Source organism: Thermobia domestica, chromosome 4 (assembly GCF_964235325.1).
Source record: "Thermobia domestica chromosome 4, izTheDome1.hap1.1, whole genome shotgun sequence".
Taxonomy (NCBI): domain Eukaryota; kingdom Metazoa; phylum Arthropoda; class Insecta; order Zygentoma; family Lepismatidae; genus Thermobia; species Thermobia domestica.
The window spans coordinates 265,606,202-265,624,032 of record NC_137457.1 but is presented as its reverse complement, the minus strand read 5'-3'; positions in this window follow the sequence as shown (position 1 = coordinate 265,624,032).

Here is a 17,831-nt window from a genome sequence, read left to right as displayed (position 1 = left end):
CATCGATTACCTGCTTCGCTGGGTTAAAATGAAAATTTAAATGCACAACTCTATATCTCGAATGTTTGGCACCCGTGAAATATTCTGTTTTCTTTCTTTCTTTCTTTCTTTCTTTTTTTCTTTTCTTTTTTTTTTTTGCATTGATTTAAACGGAATCGGAAAGACCACAGTTCATCTCAGTGATCCCGAAAATGATGAATTCGACACTAATATAGGTCATTTTCGATCAGTTTTATATATCTCCCCCTCCTCTATGTTGCGGAACAGCGTCACAAGTGTCACCGTTCATCTCAGCGACTCCGAAAACTATGAATTCGACACTAATATGCGTCTTTTTTTTAAATCAGTTTTATGTACAGTGAAACCTGTCTTCAGCGGAATCGAGCGGGACTCGCAAAAATTTCCGTTAAAGACAGGTTTCCGCTTAATGGAGATAGACCTTTCCGTTAAAAAAATATATATGCTTATAACGGACATAATGAGAAAATGTATTGATGTACGCAACTTGTTCAATTACAGTACTTTTTCCTTCTACGGATTAATACCCAAAAAACTTAAAATAAACACAAAATATGCTGTGCACACTTTCCTTTATTTTTCAAAATAGTCAAGCAGGATTTTTTGCATACATTGCTACTACTTGGCTGCGGTATACTTCAGGACACAGAAAAGCTTTCTCTGGAATGTTGAAAGTCCTCTGAACTCTTTCCTCCTTGTTTTCACGACACGTGATGGAGATATATAACTTCTGCTTTACCTCAATTCCTTTTTTCCAGAACTTTGTTTTGTCAGTTTTCTTCTCATTTTGGTTGGCTGTCGCTAGTTGCTACACAAGCGGAACAGATGTACGCCTACAAAGAAGACTGACAGCTGACATGCTACGTAGGACTAGCGAAAAATTGTGGGAGCTGAATATGAGTAGTGATTGACGAAGGTCAACACTGCCCATAAATATTTAACAAAAGAACGAAGTATTTATCGCAGACAGTATATGTTTACCCTCTCACAGGACGTTTAAAAATTTTCTAAACGATGTAGTCTGAAACTCAAAATTTTCCGTTAAAGGTTTATTTTGCTTTCCGTTGTCCGCACAACACAGTTTCCGCTTAATGAAGGGACTTTTACATGTCTTTTACTCCAAAATCCATGGGACCATGAAATATTTCCCTTTAAGACAGTTTTCCGTTTAATAAAAGGTCCGTTGAAGGCAGGTTTTATTTATCTTTCCCGTCCCCCAAGTTGCGGTGCTGAATTTGGATTTAATCAGCCTCAGAAGTGTCACTGTTCATGTCAGCGACCCCGGAAACCATATATACTACACTAATACCGGTCTTTTTTGAGCATTTATAAATGTTCCCCCTCTTCTTCCTCCCCTAAGTTGCACCGTTAAAGTGATATGACAACCATCTCAGGTCTCAACCTCAGCTATGACGAAAATTTCATCGAGATCGCTCGGGTGATTGAACAGTGATGAACTTAAAGAGACAGTTACTTTTCTTTTTATATATATATATATATATATATATATATATATATATATATATATATATATATATATATATATATATATATATATATATTCCTCCTCTCCCTCTCCTAAGTTGCACCGTCAAAGTAAAATAATAAAAGTCACCACAGACTTGAACTTCATCTAAGCTGAAAATTTGATCGAGATCGGTATATATATATATCACCCTCCTCTACCCCTTCGCTATGTTCTATGGATTTTAAGAGAAATTGCACTTAATTATGCCAAATATTGTATATTCATAAATACAGTAGGGGGGCCCACATGAGCTTTGGGGGGCGGGCCCCCCTGGTATCGGCGTCCTTGCTTACTTATGCAGGAACTTCTTATTAAATCTTGTAAATGCATAAAATTACATAATCAACCTAAAATTCGAAAAGAAAATAAATATATGTTTTGCCGGACCAAGAAAAATCTGTTTGTGTTATGGAGGTGTCCGTTAAGAGAGTTACAGTGTATTAGTATTTATCAAATAAATACGTCTGTTTGTGTGTGTTTTTTTTAAAGTGCATTTTATTTTTGGTACGTTTTGAACAACCATTTAAACCAGTGATGAAAATTTTATAATGCTTGGGAGTCAATAAGCGGCAGGACAAAACAAGAACTACAGTTGAGAGTCAGCCAAATTAAAAATAAATAGATAAATAACATTAAGCATATGAAACAAACAATTCATAAACCTATTATTATCACACAAATATTAAAACAAAAAATGTTTAATAAACAATAGTAGAACAACAAGCTTTTGATGTGAACAACAAAGTTTGACTTTTTTTTTTTTTTTTTTTTTTACAAGAATTTAATTTTTATTTCAGGGTCAGATGAAAAATACTCGCGGGCTGTCATTTGGCCATCAATGATTTAAGTCATTGCATTTGTAATAACTGTTGAAAATTACATTACTTTTGAAGACCTGAAAGTGAAAGTAAATTTTATGAAAATAATAGTAGAAAATTCTCTGATTTGTAGCTGAATCGAACTGCGATGTTACAACGAAAAGCACTTCCATATACGCCATAGACAGGTAGATAGTATACGAAATCATGCATTTGTTCGTATGTAATTCAAAATAATAGGCTATTTGAATCTTTTTTATTATGACGGCTGAAAAAAGAAATTTAAAAAAAAAACATGCAGGTGCTCCATAAACCCACATCATTTCCCTAACACACGAATAATTTTACGTGTGTCCCAGTTTGTCGCTTTTAGCTGGTATGTTCTACCAACACTGAAAATACTTTTTATTACTTCTTTTTTTATGTAACAGAAAGACGGAACTAGTAGCTATTATGAATGATAACCCTCTACGTGTAAGTGAAAGTTGACAAGATAAGAGAACATGCTTTTTTGTTGCATACTCAACACAGTGATGTTACGTCCAACTTAAGAGGTAAAAAAAAAAAAAAAAAATCTACTCGTGTCTGCCTGATTAGAAGTCGTTGCTGACATATTTTGAATTTTTGGTAAAGTAGCAGAGATAGGAAATACATAATTGCTGTTGTTGCACAATTTGATGCAATGCTTCTTGTATCTTTTCCTTAGAGTAACGGTGCTTATTTTTCCCTCCTTAGCTGATACTAAAATAGGTCTTCAACGTGATTATGATTAAAAGTGAAACCTTTTTCCGTGTTTAGTGATGAATGTTCCTTGATATGACTATACTTCTATTTTTACCGTGCTTTACTTTAAGGAATAATTTTGAGTAAACATTTTATTGTTTGTTTGTTTTAAGCTTTACATCATCTCAAACGCGCGTTTCAGAGACTGATCTAGTTAGTCTAATCTCTTCTTCACAATAAACCGAAAAAAAAAGTCCAAATAAGTTTAAGAGGACATTGATCAACAATTTACGAACATGTTGTACTAGATAAGAGTGAAAAAATCCACCAGAATTCCACAGCACAACACAGCGTAGAAACTCCGTAATTCCAATAGCAAGGAATTCTGCAATATTATGGATGACTTAAGTGATTTCGTCACTTCTGTTCTCAACCTGAGTGCAAGAGTCTATATTTACGGTTCCAAACAATATGTCTGCTACATAAAGAAAGCATAGGCCAGTAGATGTTTCACTTTATTCTCAAGTAAATAAGTTTTCCACTCTTATTTACCTTTGATCTATTTTCTCTCAGAAGTTCCCTCTTTCAGAAACGTAAACAAAAATTGTAGTTTTCTCTCTTTCATTATCATATTTATAAGTCAACCCCAGTTGCGTATTTAGGGTGTGGATACCGGGCTCAAGCCCCCTCCCGAAATCAATTTGTTATATACACAATTTCATTAAAATTTGTCGGCACCCAAAAGGAAAAATATAAATGTTTCTACACCTGATGTGCATATAACTCCCCAAAACAAAATTCTAAATACGCCACTGATCAATCCAATATATAATCATCGTAAGTTTTATACGCAGTTCACGGCTTTGGAACCCAGAAGCAAATAAATAATGAATATTGGTGGAGGTACGTCATGTGTAACCAATTGGTTAGCATCTTCTTTCTTGATTACACTAACCTTAGTAGTTACTGGATAGCATGTACAGGGCTCCCAAACGTCCCGCTTTAACCACAACTGTCCCAGATTTGCATAATCTATCCAGGGGTACCGATTTCTCTGTAAATTTGGGGGGTCCCAATCAGATGCAGAAGGCATAGATATGAGGATTTTAAGACAAATTGCATTCAAATTATGCCAAATATTGTATATTCATAAATGCAATACGGGGACCCACATGAGCTTTGGGGGGCCCGGGCTCCCTCGTTCCCCCCAGGATCAGCGCCTTTGCATCTATCCCCCCAAAAATAATTCAAAAATCCAAATGCTGACGATCAAAAATCTCGCCGAGTGGAAATTTGTCAAGACATTTTTGAAATGTGTGAAAATGATCCTCATTTTTTGGCGATGAAACGTGGATATTCCAGTACTACATTGCCGTCTCCTCGCCCCAAGAAGGCTCGCATGAGCAATTCAAAGATTAAAACCATTGTGCTTTTTGATATAAAAAAAATGTCCAAGTAATTTTGTACCTTCTGGGACAATCGTTAACTCTAAATTTTATGTAGAAATCCACAAGAGACTGAGAGCAAGGATTCGGCTACAGAACAATTGACGACGTCAAAGCAGCTTATGAAATGGCTTGAAATGCACTTCCTGAATAGGCCTTCAAGGATACTCTTGCAAACTGGAAATCCCACTGACAAAGTTGTATTGAGGCAGGACACTATTTCGAAGAATTTTAATGGACATGTATTTTTATGTAAATAAATATACTTCTCATACTTGTAGACTTGGGGACATTACTTTTCGGACAGATCTTGTGAACCTTTTGCCAAAAAATTCTATCAACTGTTGTAAATTTTGTAAAATGTTCTTAGAAAATAAAATGTGTAAGCTCATACATTGAAATTATGTAATTAAGGAATTAGGAGTAAAAGTAATTGAAAAAATGAAATCTTTAAAGTTTTACGTCTCACGGTTATGCCGGCTAGGCTAAAGAAGACGGTGATAATGAGGAATGAATGAAATGATGGGATGAAGAAAGTGGGAGGAAACGGAAGAACGCCGAGAAACCCCACACACACGGTGTTTGTCCACTACAAAGTTCACTTGGCGCGAGCTGGGATCGAACCAGGGATCCCTTGCACCGGAAAGTGAACGCTCTACCACTGAGCCATCGCGACCCCTAAAAGTAATTGATTGAAGGGTATCCAATACAGATGGTAAAGTAAGTAATAATCGTTAAATTGAAACTTTTAGAAACAATATCCTTATAAAATACAGCACCAAAAAGAAAAAAGAATTTTTGTGAGATGGAATGAAGAAATGGAACCAAGACTAGAACCATTGGGAGCAATTTAATGTTTAAGTGACGTGTTTATATTTGACCATAATCTCTAATATCCATGAAAACCATAGCCCTCAACTTTAGGAAGAGTGCCCAATGTTTGTCTGAAAACGAGATGAGAATGATATTTTCAAATTCGAGACGAGATGAGGAAACATGACAATTCTCGTCTCGTTTTCGAGATAATTCGTAAAATTTCTCGAGTCCTATGGGGCAGTGGCGTATTTAGGGGGATTCCGGCTTAACCCCCCCGAAATATTACTTACTGTAGTAAAGTATATGAAATATATTGCAGAATTTTCATATTTTCAGGCAAAGTCCCCCCGAAAGTTAGCAAAGCCCCTCCCGAAACAAAATCGTAAATACGCCACTGCCTATGGGCAACACTAGTTACTTAAATCTTAGATCTCACACACTGTTTCAGTGTTACATGATTCATCGTATAAAAACTTTAAATTGCTAAAATGTTTATACGAACACAATAAAGAACATTTATCAACATTTTAAGATACACAAGTTATTACACAATACGAGGTGTGTTCAAAAAGTATCGAACCTTTGAATTGGCAAAAACACATTTATTGATTTGAAAATCCGAAACACTAATCCCATTCAAACTCATCTCCTTGGTAATGCACATACTTCTCTCAGCGCTTCCGCCATTGTTGGAAACATTTCTGGAATTCAGTTTTTGGAATAGTGAGCAACCATACTGTCGCATTTCGCATGATGTCTTCTCTTGACTCAAATCGAGTTTCTTTTAGTGGCATTTTCAGCTTGGGAAGTAATCAAAAGTCACATGGAGCCATGTCGGGTGAGTAAGGAGCCTCAACACGACACACAGCAATGTTAGATTTGGCGATGAAAGCCTGAATCAAATTTCTCGGACACTCTCTTCATGCCCAAATTCTCGTTAAAAATTGAATGTACTGATCCGATTGAATGGTTTCAGCTTAGGTATCGCCAAACTTTTGGCAAAATTTGATGCAATATCGCTGCACAATTTTTTTCTGTCGTTTTAAAACAGAACTGAAATCCGACGACCGCTCAGTACACGTCTTCACTCATTGACCGATTTTCAGAGACTGACGCTTGCGAGCTTGCGACGACTGGGCATGAGAGTCCCCTCTACATCTACACTGAAGATCTCCCGCGCTTAATTGGGAAAAAATAATGTTCAATATTTTTAGAACATACATCGTACATTCCAATAATAAATATTTTTTAAATTTTGTTAGTAAATTATCGAAGAATTTTGATAATTTATAGATAAAATTTTTAAAATACGGGATAAATTTTATACATAAAGTCACAAAAGGAGATGATAAAATTTTCGAAACGAGACGGGAAATTCTTTCAAAGAATAGAGACGAGACAGAGATTCCTTTAAAAATCGACACATTAGTAAAATTTGCATGTGCCATCATTCTTTTTCGTAAACCACAATTAAATATTTATGCCATCCAATACACCTGTAATAATAATTACATCATACTGTGTGTTGTATAAATATAGATATTTTTTTTATATATATATCTAGCAACATCTTATTCTCCGCCTCCCTGATTCCCTCGGACGGTTGTTGCTGACCTGCTGAAACGTGTATCGCTGTACTGACATGTACAAAAGCATGTATAGCCACATGGTAGCCGGTTATTTATCAGAGAAAGATACGTAGATAAGAGAAAAAAGAAGAAATTTTGGGAACACCCTTATGTGACAGCTTCTGCCGGAAGGTGTACATCACAACACACACACACACAACTATATATATAGATACAAGACAGTAGCAAGCCTGCTTCCAGTCTTTTTTTTTTTATCTTGTTTTTATTTTATTTTCTTTGATGATGTAAACTTTGTACAAAAAAAATGTGGTCCTTGACCGCAGAATGGGTCGATTACATGTTTGAGACGACATATCATGTTAATGGACGGGCACTTCATAAGTTTATATATATTTTTGTGGTTTTCCCTTGTCTTGATTGGCGCCTTCCTTATATTAAAACTTGGAACCAATTCTCATGCACGCACAAAGATGTACATGTGTTATTTATAAATAATATGTGTAACACGCACTTTTAGTAGTATCACTATCACCATCATCATCAACAACTACAACAGGTATATAAGTGTTCTACCATCTGACTACTCACGTGCGTAGTGTGCGGTTTATGATTTCGCCAAATGGAGAATGCCTTTACTGAGTTTATATCTTAATAGCCTTATAGATAATCGTTTCCCCCTCCTAAATAATAAAAAGAACTATTCATAGGTAGGTTTCCATTAATTTAACTCTCGCCTACAATGTTTTTTTTTTAACCTATATACTTTATTCTTATAGTTGGTCATTGTTAATAACTTAAAATCTAACTACGACATTAAATGCAAACCAAACTCTAAGAAAAATAAGATTTATTTTCATTTACGTAAATCAGTTGAACACACGAAATGAATGAGCAGGTTTAATGAGCACACGGCATGAAGATACTGTTTCTTATGTTTAATGATCACATAAGATGAATGGAGATATTTTCTGTAGGTTTGATAAACACACGACACAAATTACATTGTTATTGTAACTTTGATTACCACACAAGATAAAAGACACTCTTTCTATAAGTTTGATGAACGCGCGAAATGAATGACTGTTCCTGTAGGTTTGATGAACACATAACATGAATGACACTGTCCCTGTAAGTTCGATAAACACACAACATGAATGATATCGTTCCTGTTGGTTTTATGAAGACAACATGAATGACCTGTTTCTGTAGATTTGAAGGGCACACAATACGGATTACATTTGTTCCTGTAGGTTTGATGAACACACAAGATGTATGATACTGTTCCTGTAGGTTTGATGAACACACAAGATGAATGACACTGTTCGTGTAGGTTTGATGACCGAATCACGTGAATGACTCTGTTCATGTAGGTTTGATGAACACACAAGATGCATGACACTGTTTCTGGAGGTTTGGTGAACACACAAGATGCATGACACTGTTCCTGGAGGTTTGATGAACACATGATATTGTTTCTATTGGTTTGATGAACACACAAGATGTATGACATTGTTCCTGTAGGTCTGATGAACACAAAAAATGAATGACACTGTTCGTGTAGGTTTGATGACCGCATCACGTGAATAACACTGTTCATGTAGGTTTGATGAACACACAAGATGCATGACACTGTTCCTGGAGATTTGACGAACACACAAGATGCATGACACTGTTTCTGGAGGTTTGATGAACACACAAGATGCATGACACTGTTCCTGGAGGTTTGATGAACACATGATATTGTTCCTATTGGTTTGATGAACACACAAGATGCATGACACTGTTCCTGTAGGTTTGATGAACACACAAGATGAATGACACTGTTCATGTAGGTTTGATGACCGCATCACGTGAATGACTCTGTTCATGTAGGTTTGATGAACACACAAGATGCATGACACTGTTTCTGGAGGTTTGGTGAACACACAAGATGCATGACACTGTTCCTGGAGATTTGATGAACACATGATATTGTTCGTATTGGTTTGATGAACACACAAGATATATGACATTGTTCATGTAGGTTTGATGAACACACAAGATGCATGGCACTGTTCCTGTAGGTTTGATGAAAACACAAAATGTATGACACTGTTCCTGTAGGTTTGATGAACACACAAGATGTATGATACAATTCATGTAGAATTTGATGATCATACAAGGTAAATGACATAGGGTGGGTTTGATGAACATACAACATAGATAACATTATTCAAGTAGATTTCCTCAATTTCTAGTTGGTTTATCAAATACACTAGCTGACTTAGACTGAATTAATTTTGTTACAGATATTTCACCATTGAAGTAATGCATTGGAGGTTTTTTTTCATAGAAAGATTAAAGCAATTTTGAAAGTGTTGAAACGTCAAAGTTATTTCTCTGGCCAGTTAATATTAAATACATGGCACTGAATTCATGTTCACATTCAGTTACAGAAATAGGTGAGATATAAACAGACTAAATAGAAACTGTATTTGTGTTTATAGACGAGAGCAACAAGGAGAAAATATTGGCTGCAAAAGAAGACAAATTTGCTATTGAAGTCATCATAGTGAGTTGATATATATATTCTGAAGAAATATGTCTTTTTAACTATGATTCGATCATATAAAAAGAACACTACGGATACCTTTAGGTTCAGTCTACTGCAAGTATGATACAAATAATAATATGACTTATATCTCTAGAGGCTGGAAAATAATTATTCATAAATTATTATTAGGCACCATGGTGAGGTACGCTAGGAGCCTAGTACGTTAGTAACACGTACATAAAGAGTCTGTCTATTTTTCATTTTTAAACATTTTGTCGAATGGTTCAGGATAAAAGATAGAGAAATTCCGCAATTCTTCTTTCAAACTACGCCTTGTACTTTCTGCCAGTTTAGAAGAGTCTATGCATGATGTTTCTCCTAAAATTTCACACTTTTGACTTAAGATTTGTTTCCTTTAATAACATTCAATTTCAACCTCCTTTTCGCCCTCTTCGACCTTTCACCACATCTTTAATGTCACAATTTATTCTTTAAAAATGTCTTAACCTATTTAGTATTTTCTCTCCCCAACTTATAGTATAGCGCTTGCCTCTCGTATGAGGAGTCCTTAGTTCGATCTCAGTCTATGTGAGTATGAGGTGGACAACATATTGTCTGTGGGTTATCCCGTCTCCTCCCACATGCTCGGTCCACCAATTCACTCATAATCATTCACTTACATTAATCATCTGTCTCATTTAACCTAAAGGGTATAACTGCTGGACATAATAGAAATTTAATTTCATTTCGTATAGTACATTACTACATAAATACAATTTATAATTGTTTTTATCAGAACTAACTGAACCTATGCTCTCTACACAGCGCATGATACACATATGAGCATGAATCTCCTTGTTATTCTTCACATCTGTACTTGTCCCTTTACAGACACAAGTGAAGGACGTCTTGATAAAAATCGGCAAGGGGTATCATAAAGGGGAAATTTTTCTATTATTTTTTCAATATCTCGCACCGTTTACAAAGATTGAGCCTACTTCCGGTTGGAGATTCTAAGGTTATCTAAGGAGAAGGATTTTAAGGAGAAGGAAATGGTTATCCTTCGTTTTTCATAATTTTTCTATGAAACAAACGCCTGAGAGATATACAACCCATGTATACAACTATATTGTGTTGGAATGTATAACTCATAGGAATTGGTGTATTTTAAAAATGTCAACACTTCCAGTGTACGTATTTCTAAAGAAATGTACTAAAGAAATAACGGCTACGCTTTTTTAAAAAAAGAAATATTCAATTAGAACTGGACAATCTACACAAAATTTGAAATCGACCAGCGAAAACGGCACGTTTCTAGTACTTGTGATTTTCGATATCTCATTGTCGAAAGGAATGGAGACAAACACAAACTTTTCATTGAAGACATACATATAAACCCAGCATTTTGTATAGATAATGACAAAATTTATAAACTAAAGTATTATTAATATGATATCATGTGTGACTTCAAAGTTATAAAGAGTATTGTTTTTTCTACAAGTTCTTCACTAGTAGGGATGCGCACGAGACAAGATTTGAGGCTGTCTCGTCTCGAAATTGTGCTGTAAAAGTGATGTCTCGACTCGAAAAATGTATATTTCTCTATTGGAAGAGCTCTGTCTCGACTCGAATTTTGAGAGGAAAACTCTGTCTCGTCTCGTCTCGTGCGCACCCCTATTCAATAGTATTACAAAGTTTGTATCTATTACAAAACAAGTGCCAACCTCGAAATTGTGCTGCAGAAGTGATGTCTCGACTCGAAAAATGTATATTTCTCTATTTGAAGAGCTCTGTCTCGACTCGAATTTTGAGAGGAAAATTCTGTCTCGTCTCGTCTCGTGCGGACCCCTGTTCATTAGTATTACAAGGTTTGTATCTATTACAAAACAAGTGCCAACCTCGAAATTGTGCTGTAAAAGTGATGTCTCGACTCGAAAAATGTATATTTCTCTATTGGAAAAGCTCTGTCTTGACTCGAATTTTCACATGAAAATTCTGTTTCGTCTCGTCACGTGCACATCCCTACAAGGTTTGTATCTATTACAAAACAAGTGCAAAATGTCCTGGTGATTTATTATTATTTATTCTGAACACAGGTAAGTGGACACGGTGGCTCAGTGATAGAAATATCACTTCTAGTGTCAGCGGTCCTTGGTTCGATCCCAGACACTCGAGTTTGTGGTGTTCAGCGTCATATCCATGGGGTTTTTAGAGGTTCTTCCGTTTATTCACACATTCTCATTCCACGATTTTCTCATAATCATTCATTTTCATTAATTATCCCTCTCCCTTAGACTAAAAGGCATAATCGTGGAAAGTTAAAGATGTCATTTTCTTGCTCTGGAATCAAAATGGTGTTTTTGATAGAAAGTCAGTCTTTTCCTGTGTGAAAGAAAACATTATTCCAACACTCGCTTGGTGGAACCGAAGATAAATCTTACAAGAACATGAGTCACAGAGGTCAGCTTTGGAATTCGAACCTATTGTTTTGTAATTGACAAGCAAAAACCATGACTACTCCCCTACTCTGTCGATGAATTGGGCTCCCTCGTTGCTAAGCTGTTAGCGTACACGGCTTTGACATGGGAAACCCGGTTTAGATTCCCGGTGGAAGCTCATGTGGTTCGGATCCCACGTTAAGCTGTAGGTCCATGTCTCATATAGCCTTGATGCTGAAAGGGGCCTTAAACTGAAAATCAAATTAAATTTTTCAGTGAAGTAAGTATTGCAATTCAGCTTTTTTTAAGTTCGTAACGTTATTGGCATGCTTAATAGGCCTTTTAAAAATTCAAGCAAACCCTTATTTTATAAGGACGGGGAAGAAGAAATAGCAGTTTGTAGCACAATCACGTATTCCTGCCAAAGTTGTTTAATTTGTCACATGCAACCACGCTAATTATTCTTGGGATTAAAGAATTTAATTGAAGGTCTTCTCTTGGCGGCCCATCCTTCCCATCATACATCACTCCAAGAATCAAGATTTTTGTTATTATTATTTTTTCTTCTTGTTGTAGTATTCGATTGGATAAGGTATTTAGCGAAGATTGTCTGTAAGTTTAGCTTCTTAAGAAGCCAACTTAGCGAATGAAAATCATGATGAAGGTCCAAAGGTCTTCACGATGCGTGTTGGAAAGGGGATGGAATATGAGTAACCATGCTTTGCATAATCAAAATTTATGACCTTTTGTACTTAGACATTGCAAGATTCTCTTCTGTTACTGAGCATATACTATGCCGTCACTCACTTAAACGTGTTAACCTAGGCCACAGACAGGTTTGACAGTACCCTATCTTACGATTAAAATTAAAGTGAAAATTTTCCAATTTTTTTCATACATTTTTTCTCTCTTAATATGAATACAAATTACGGCAGGAAGGTCTGTAGCCTTCAACTCATTTTTATGTATATTAACAAACACTATTACCGTTGGTTAATTTATAATTACTTGTAAGTAGGGTTGTTAATGATAACGGAACTGAAAATATTTTGGGTTATGCTACCAGAACCTGAATAAGTGTTTTAAATTCATTCTGTTCTGTGAACAGAACCGAAATACATTTCGACATATCGGTTCTGTTCCCGGAATCGAAAAACACAATGTTTTAGATTTCGGTGCAAGAACCTAAATAAAGGTTTTAATTTCGGTACGTTTTTGAATACAGAACCGAAATATATTTTGACGTAACGCTTTAGTTCAGAGTACAGAAAACCACTCTGAACTTTGTTGCGACAAGAGAACTAAAATACATTTATCATTTCGGTTTTGTTCTCAAAACCGAAAACCCAAGTCACATTAAATTATGTTTTTGAAACGGTTTAATTCAAATAGATTTCGTATTAATTCTTTTTCGAATTATTAATAGTGATCCCAGGTAGCGCAGTAATATTCTTCGAATGCTTGTTGAACATTAAAATCAAATTTTCAGAATTGGTCAGTTGGACATTTAAAGAATTTTCGGCGAATGTGGAAAAGTAATATTCAGGAAGCATTCGGAGAATTTTCGCCATCTGTAGGCTACTAAATGCCAGGATAGGTTTGGATATTAGCAACGAAGCGTGTCCCGGTGTCATAGGTTCGGTTCATGATTTCTGGCAAATTTTACCACCTTGTCGGTTTCTAGTTATTTCAGAGTTAAAGTGGGATATCACACTATAAATTAATATAACTGTATGTTATCTCGATTCCATGTCAGAAGAGAATGGACGATTGATTGATTGATTGATTGATTGATTGATTGATTGATTGATTGATTGATTGATGTTTAATAGGAACGTCGGCAGCGTGGCTATTTGTCCCCGTCACGATAAACACCACTGCTCAAAAGAGCCCAGACGAAAGAACAAAGACAAAAAGGTACAAATCAAAAGGGCGCTGGTTAAAACGGCCCCAGATCAAAAGAGACCGGCTCAAAACGTCACCGCATCAAAAATGATCGGATCAAAACGGCCTATGGTCAAAAGGATTTTAAGGAAGTTATCAAAAAGGCAATGTGTGACAAAAGGGCATAGGACCGTGTCAAATGGGCCCCGGTGGAAAAAGTCCTATTTCAGCGGAATCATGGTCAAAAACATACCGCGTTAAAGGAGTAAGAGACTAAAGTATCAAAAACGCCTAAACATATAAAAAGGGCGCGTGTTCTAAGTCCTCCAGAAAGATATTATTTAAATTTCAATTAAATGAAACATTGTCCTTCACTTGAAGTAAAATGTTAATATGAGTTCCCCGTGAAGTTAGAAGAAAATCCGAATATATAATTTATCTCAACCTTATAAACTAGTTTTCTATACTATCGTTTTTCTATAACTAACATATTTAAGATGGGAACCGAACTATGCGATTCAATTAGAAAAAAAAACACCCATTATTCAACTTAGAATAACAGCCGTTTGATGCTATATAAGCGTAATGTCTTGTATTATTGGATTTCTCCCCAAAATTTAGATTCCTCCCAACAAAGAACATCTGGGTGCACTCTTGGATCTTATCACTTTTCGGGCTTTATCCAAGGCTTGATATACCTATTGAAGATTGAACCTGCGAACACAAGTGCAGAAAATAAATGTTAGCCATTTATCAACTACGTACGAAGGGCCACATGGCCTAAAATTCTACGATGTTATTAGTGCTTAACATAAAAAAAATGTTAGTGTGAAACATCATTAGTGTTAGAAAATTTCATGAAAAGTTTAAACATGAAAAGTTCGCCGAAAGTTCGGCTCATTTTTTTAAATTGTCCATTAAAAAATCCCTGTAAAATTACAAACATTTTGGTATATAACATGGCTATATTAAAAATCGAAGTAAATTTATTTTAGTTTCTTTTTTCTCTTTCTAATAGTACATAATTTTCACATTTTTTCAAAAGACGTTACGGAGCGTTACAAGCATGTATTTCAAATTCCAAGCCTATATCATAAACCAGTATGTTTTCGGCAGAAACCTTTAATTTTACATGATGCTGACAACCGAAAACTTAAATTTGACTTGCACAAACAAGTTTATATCATAAACTCACGCATTACCAATACAAAATTAGTCATTTTGTTTAATATTTTTTTCTTTGTGGAAAGCACTGATTCAGTTACAATAATGTGTTTTACGTGTTTATCCATATTATGTATAATGTCAATGTGTGTCAGTCCATCTTGTATCATTAGCATATGGTGCAAATAACTATACTGTATAACACATAGCTAGCTCACAGTCATCACACAATGTTCAGACTAAGTTATTATAAAAATGAGTGTCGCTAATTTTATAAATAAAAGAAAGTAAAAGTTCGGGAAAAGTTGCTTATGAAATGTTCGGAAACGAACTTTCGAAAATGAAAGTTCGCCTGAAAAGTTCGCTCATTTACATCTCTAAACATCATACATAGTTTTCGAAAGAAATGAAGAAGACAAAATATTTAGTAAAAATCTACAAATTGACGCTGAACAGAAACTACGCCCACTTATTAAGATGAACCTGATACTGACTCATTAAGCTTTCCATTGTGACATTGGCAATTTGACAGTACGTAATATTGTTAATAGTCGATATTGCCTAAAATTACGACTGCATCTTAAATTTTGTTTTCTATTTAACCAAAATATTGTCCAAAGATAAGACCTATATCAGTTGATAGAGCACATTGACCTCAACAAAATGAAATGCTTATGGGTAAATTATGATGCGTAGTTTCCGAGAAAATTCATAGAAACCAACTTTTATGGAACTAAAAATAATATGTCGTTTATTGCCAATAATAATTGATAGTTCTACTGGAACAGATTGTTTATAGCAACATCTATGTACTGTAATTATACCTAGGTATATTAAAAAGTACTTTGTTAAATGCCAGATCGTACCTTCCAGACTTTTCCAGTTACATATATTCATATCAGTTACGAAATTACTACTTTAATATCTTGCAACATTTGGTTATACTAATTCGATTTTCACCAGTGTTCATGAATGTTTTCCAAAATTAGAAACCATTAATAAAAATTTACAAAGTATTAAGAATTTTGTCATGCAGGTAGTTAGGATTCCATAATATCCACCATTATAAGTTTTACATCCCACAGCTATGCCGGCTAAGGTAAAGGAGACAGCGATGATGAGAAATGAGTGATCTGGTGGAATGAAGGAAGTGGGACAAAACGGGAGAACCTCGAGAAACCCCCCCACACGGTGTTTGTCCACCACAAAGTTCACTTGGCGCGAGCTGGGATCGAACCCAGTACCCCATGCACCAGAGGCGAATGCTCTACCCCCCCTTTGATTAGTTCAAAAACATGTAGTTTAAAATGTAATTTACATATATTATAATAATATGACAACATAAACATATAAACATTGTGTATTCAAAGCAATAAATTTTTAGAACCATGTTCAGAATAACACAATTGAACTTTATATACACTTTTATATGAACTTTATGACATTAACAAGAAAGACTAACATATCATCTGAGAGGTAGCATCTCCGGCTGAGAACTTCTGCAACAGAATGGGCCATTGTCCATAGAACATCCAGATTTTATCTCGTTAAGTAACCGTCACAAAAATTATTACCCTTTTGGGTAGAAGTAAAAGAAAACTGATTTACAGTGTATTTTTCTACATTTACTTTAATTTCTGAGTTATACTATAGAAATGATTTAATTTTTAGATTCTGATTCACGAGAGAAGTTAATGATGATATGAGCTCCTAAGAAGCAAGTGTTTTTTTTCTGGAAATTGACAAAATGGAAAATGACATTGTAATCTCACGTTTTGATCTTTCTCATTCAGAAAAGAGAAGTCTGTGGGTTCTAAGCTACGACGGGCCTTGCTGGTCTGAAAGTTACATTGCTCCATCTACAATTTTCGGTCGAGCTCCCTTGTGGCTAAGAGGTTAGCGTACGCGTTTTTGACGTCGAAACCTAGTTCGATTGCCCTCGGGCGGTTGAGTGATACGGATAAAACTGGAAAAGGGGGGCCGTTGCCACAGCAACCACTGTTGCCATAACAACGAATCCTGTTACCGCTCGTCAATCTAAAACTGATTGAGGAAAAAGGAAGCTGCAACAAATGTGATGCACAGAATAAGTCGTGAGTGGGAACCCTTCACCCCTGGTGGGGATGTTCATGAAGCTATTAGCTTATGCCTAATTATATTGGAATATAATCTCCATTTCTTAATTTCTTAATTTCGAACATACTAGGTTCGATCGAAAAGAGAAAACCTTTTATCGGACTTCTAAAGAAAATAAAATCAAATAAATACATGACCGTGTTTATTACATATAGAATTCCCAGTCACGACCCCCCTTTCAGTTTTATTAAAAAGAAATTAGAAGAAGGAGAAGAAGATGAAGAAAAGAAAAAGAAGATAGAAGAGGAAAGATGTAAAGTAAGAAGGTGATAAAGGGGAAGCTTTTACTAGATATTTTGAGGAATATGGTAAAGGAAAGTGAATAATTATCTAATTGTGATCATTTCCAATAGCTATTGGGTAAATGTCTGGTATTAGGGTGATCAAAGGTAGACACATGTTAACCCATACATCCCCGATCTAGATCCATTTGACCCCAACTACCGAATTATCCCAATCTAGCTCGGAGATAGATGAGAAAGTTTAATTTTACCGCTTATTCAATATTTCCAGAAGTTTTAGACTAATATTCAATATTTGAAAAATGAACGACGAAGTTGATGGCATGTTAGAAACGACCACAGAAAGAAAAAAAAATAAATCGGAGTATCACATATGTGTCGAAGATTTTGACTTTCACAGTTCTCTCATGATGATCATTCGTTCAGGCTACTTCAGTCCTTTTTACTTCCTTCATAGAGCCAACTTAAGTTAATATTAACATTCAATGAGTTCAATT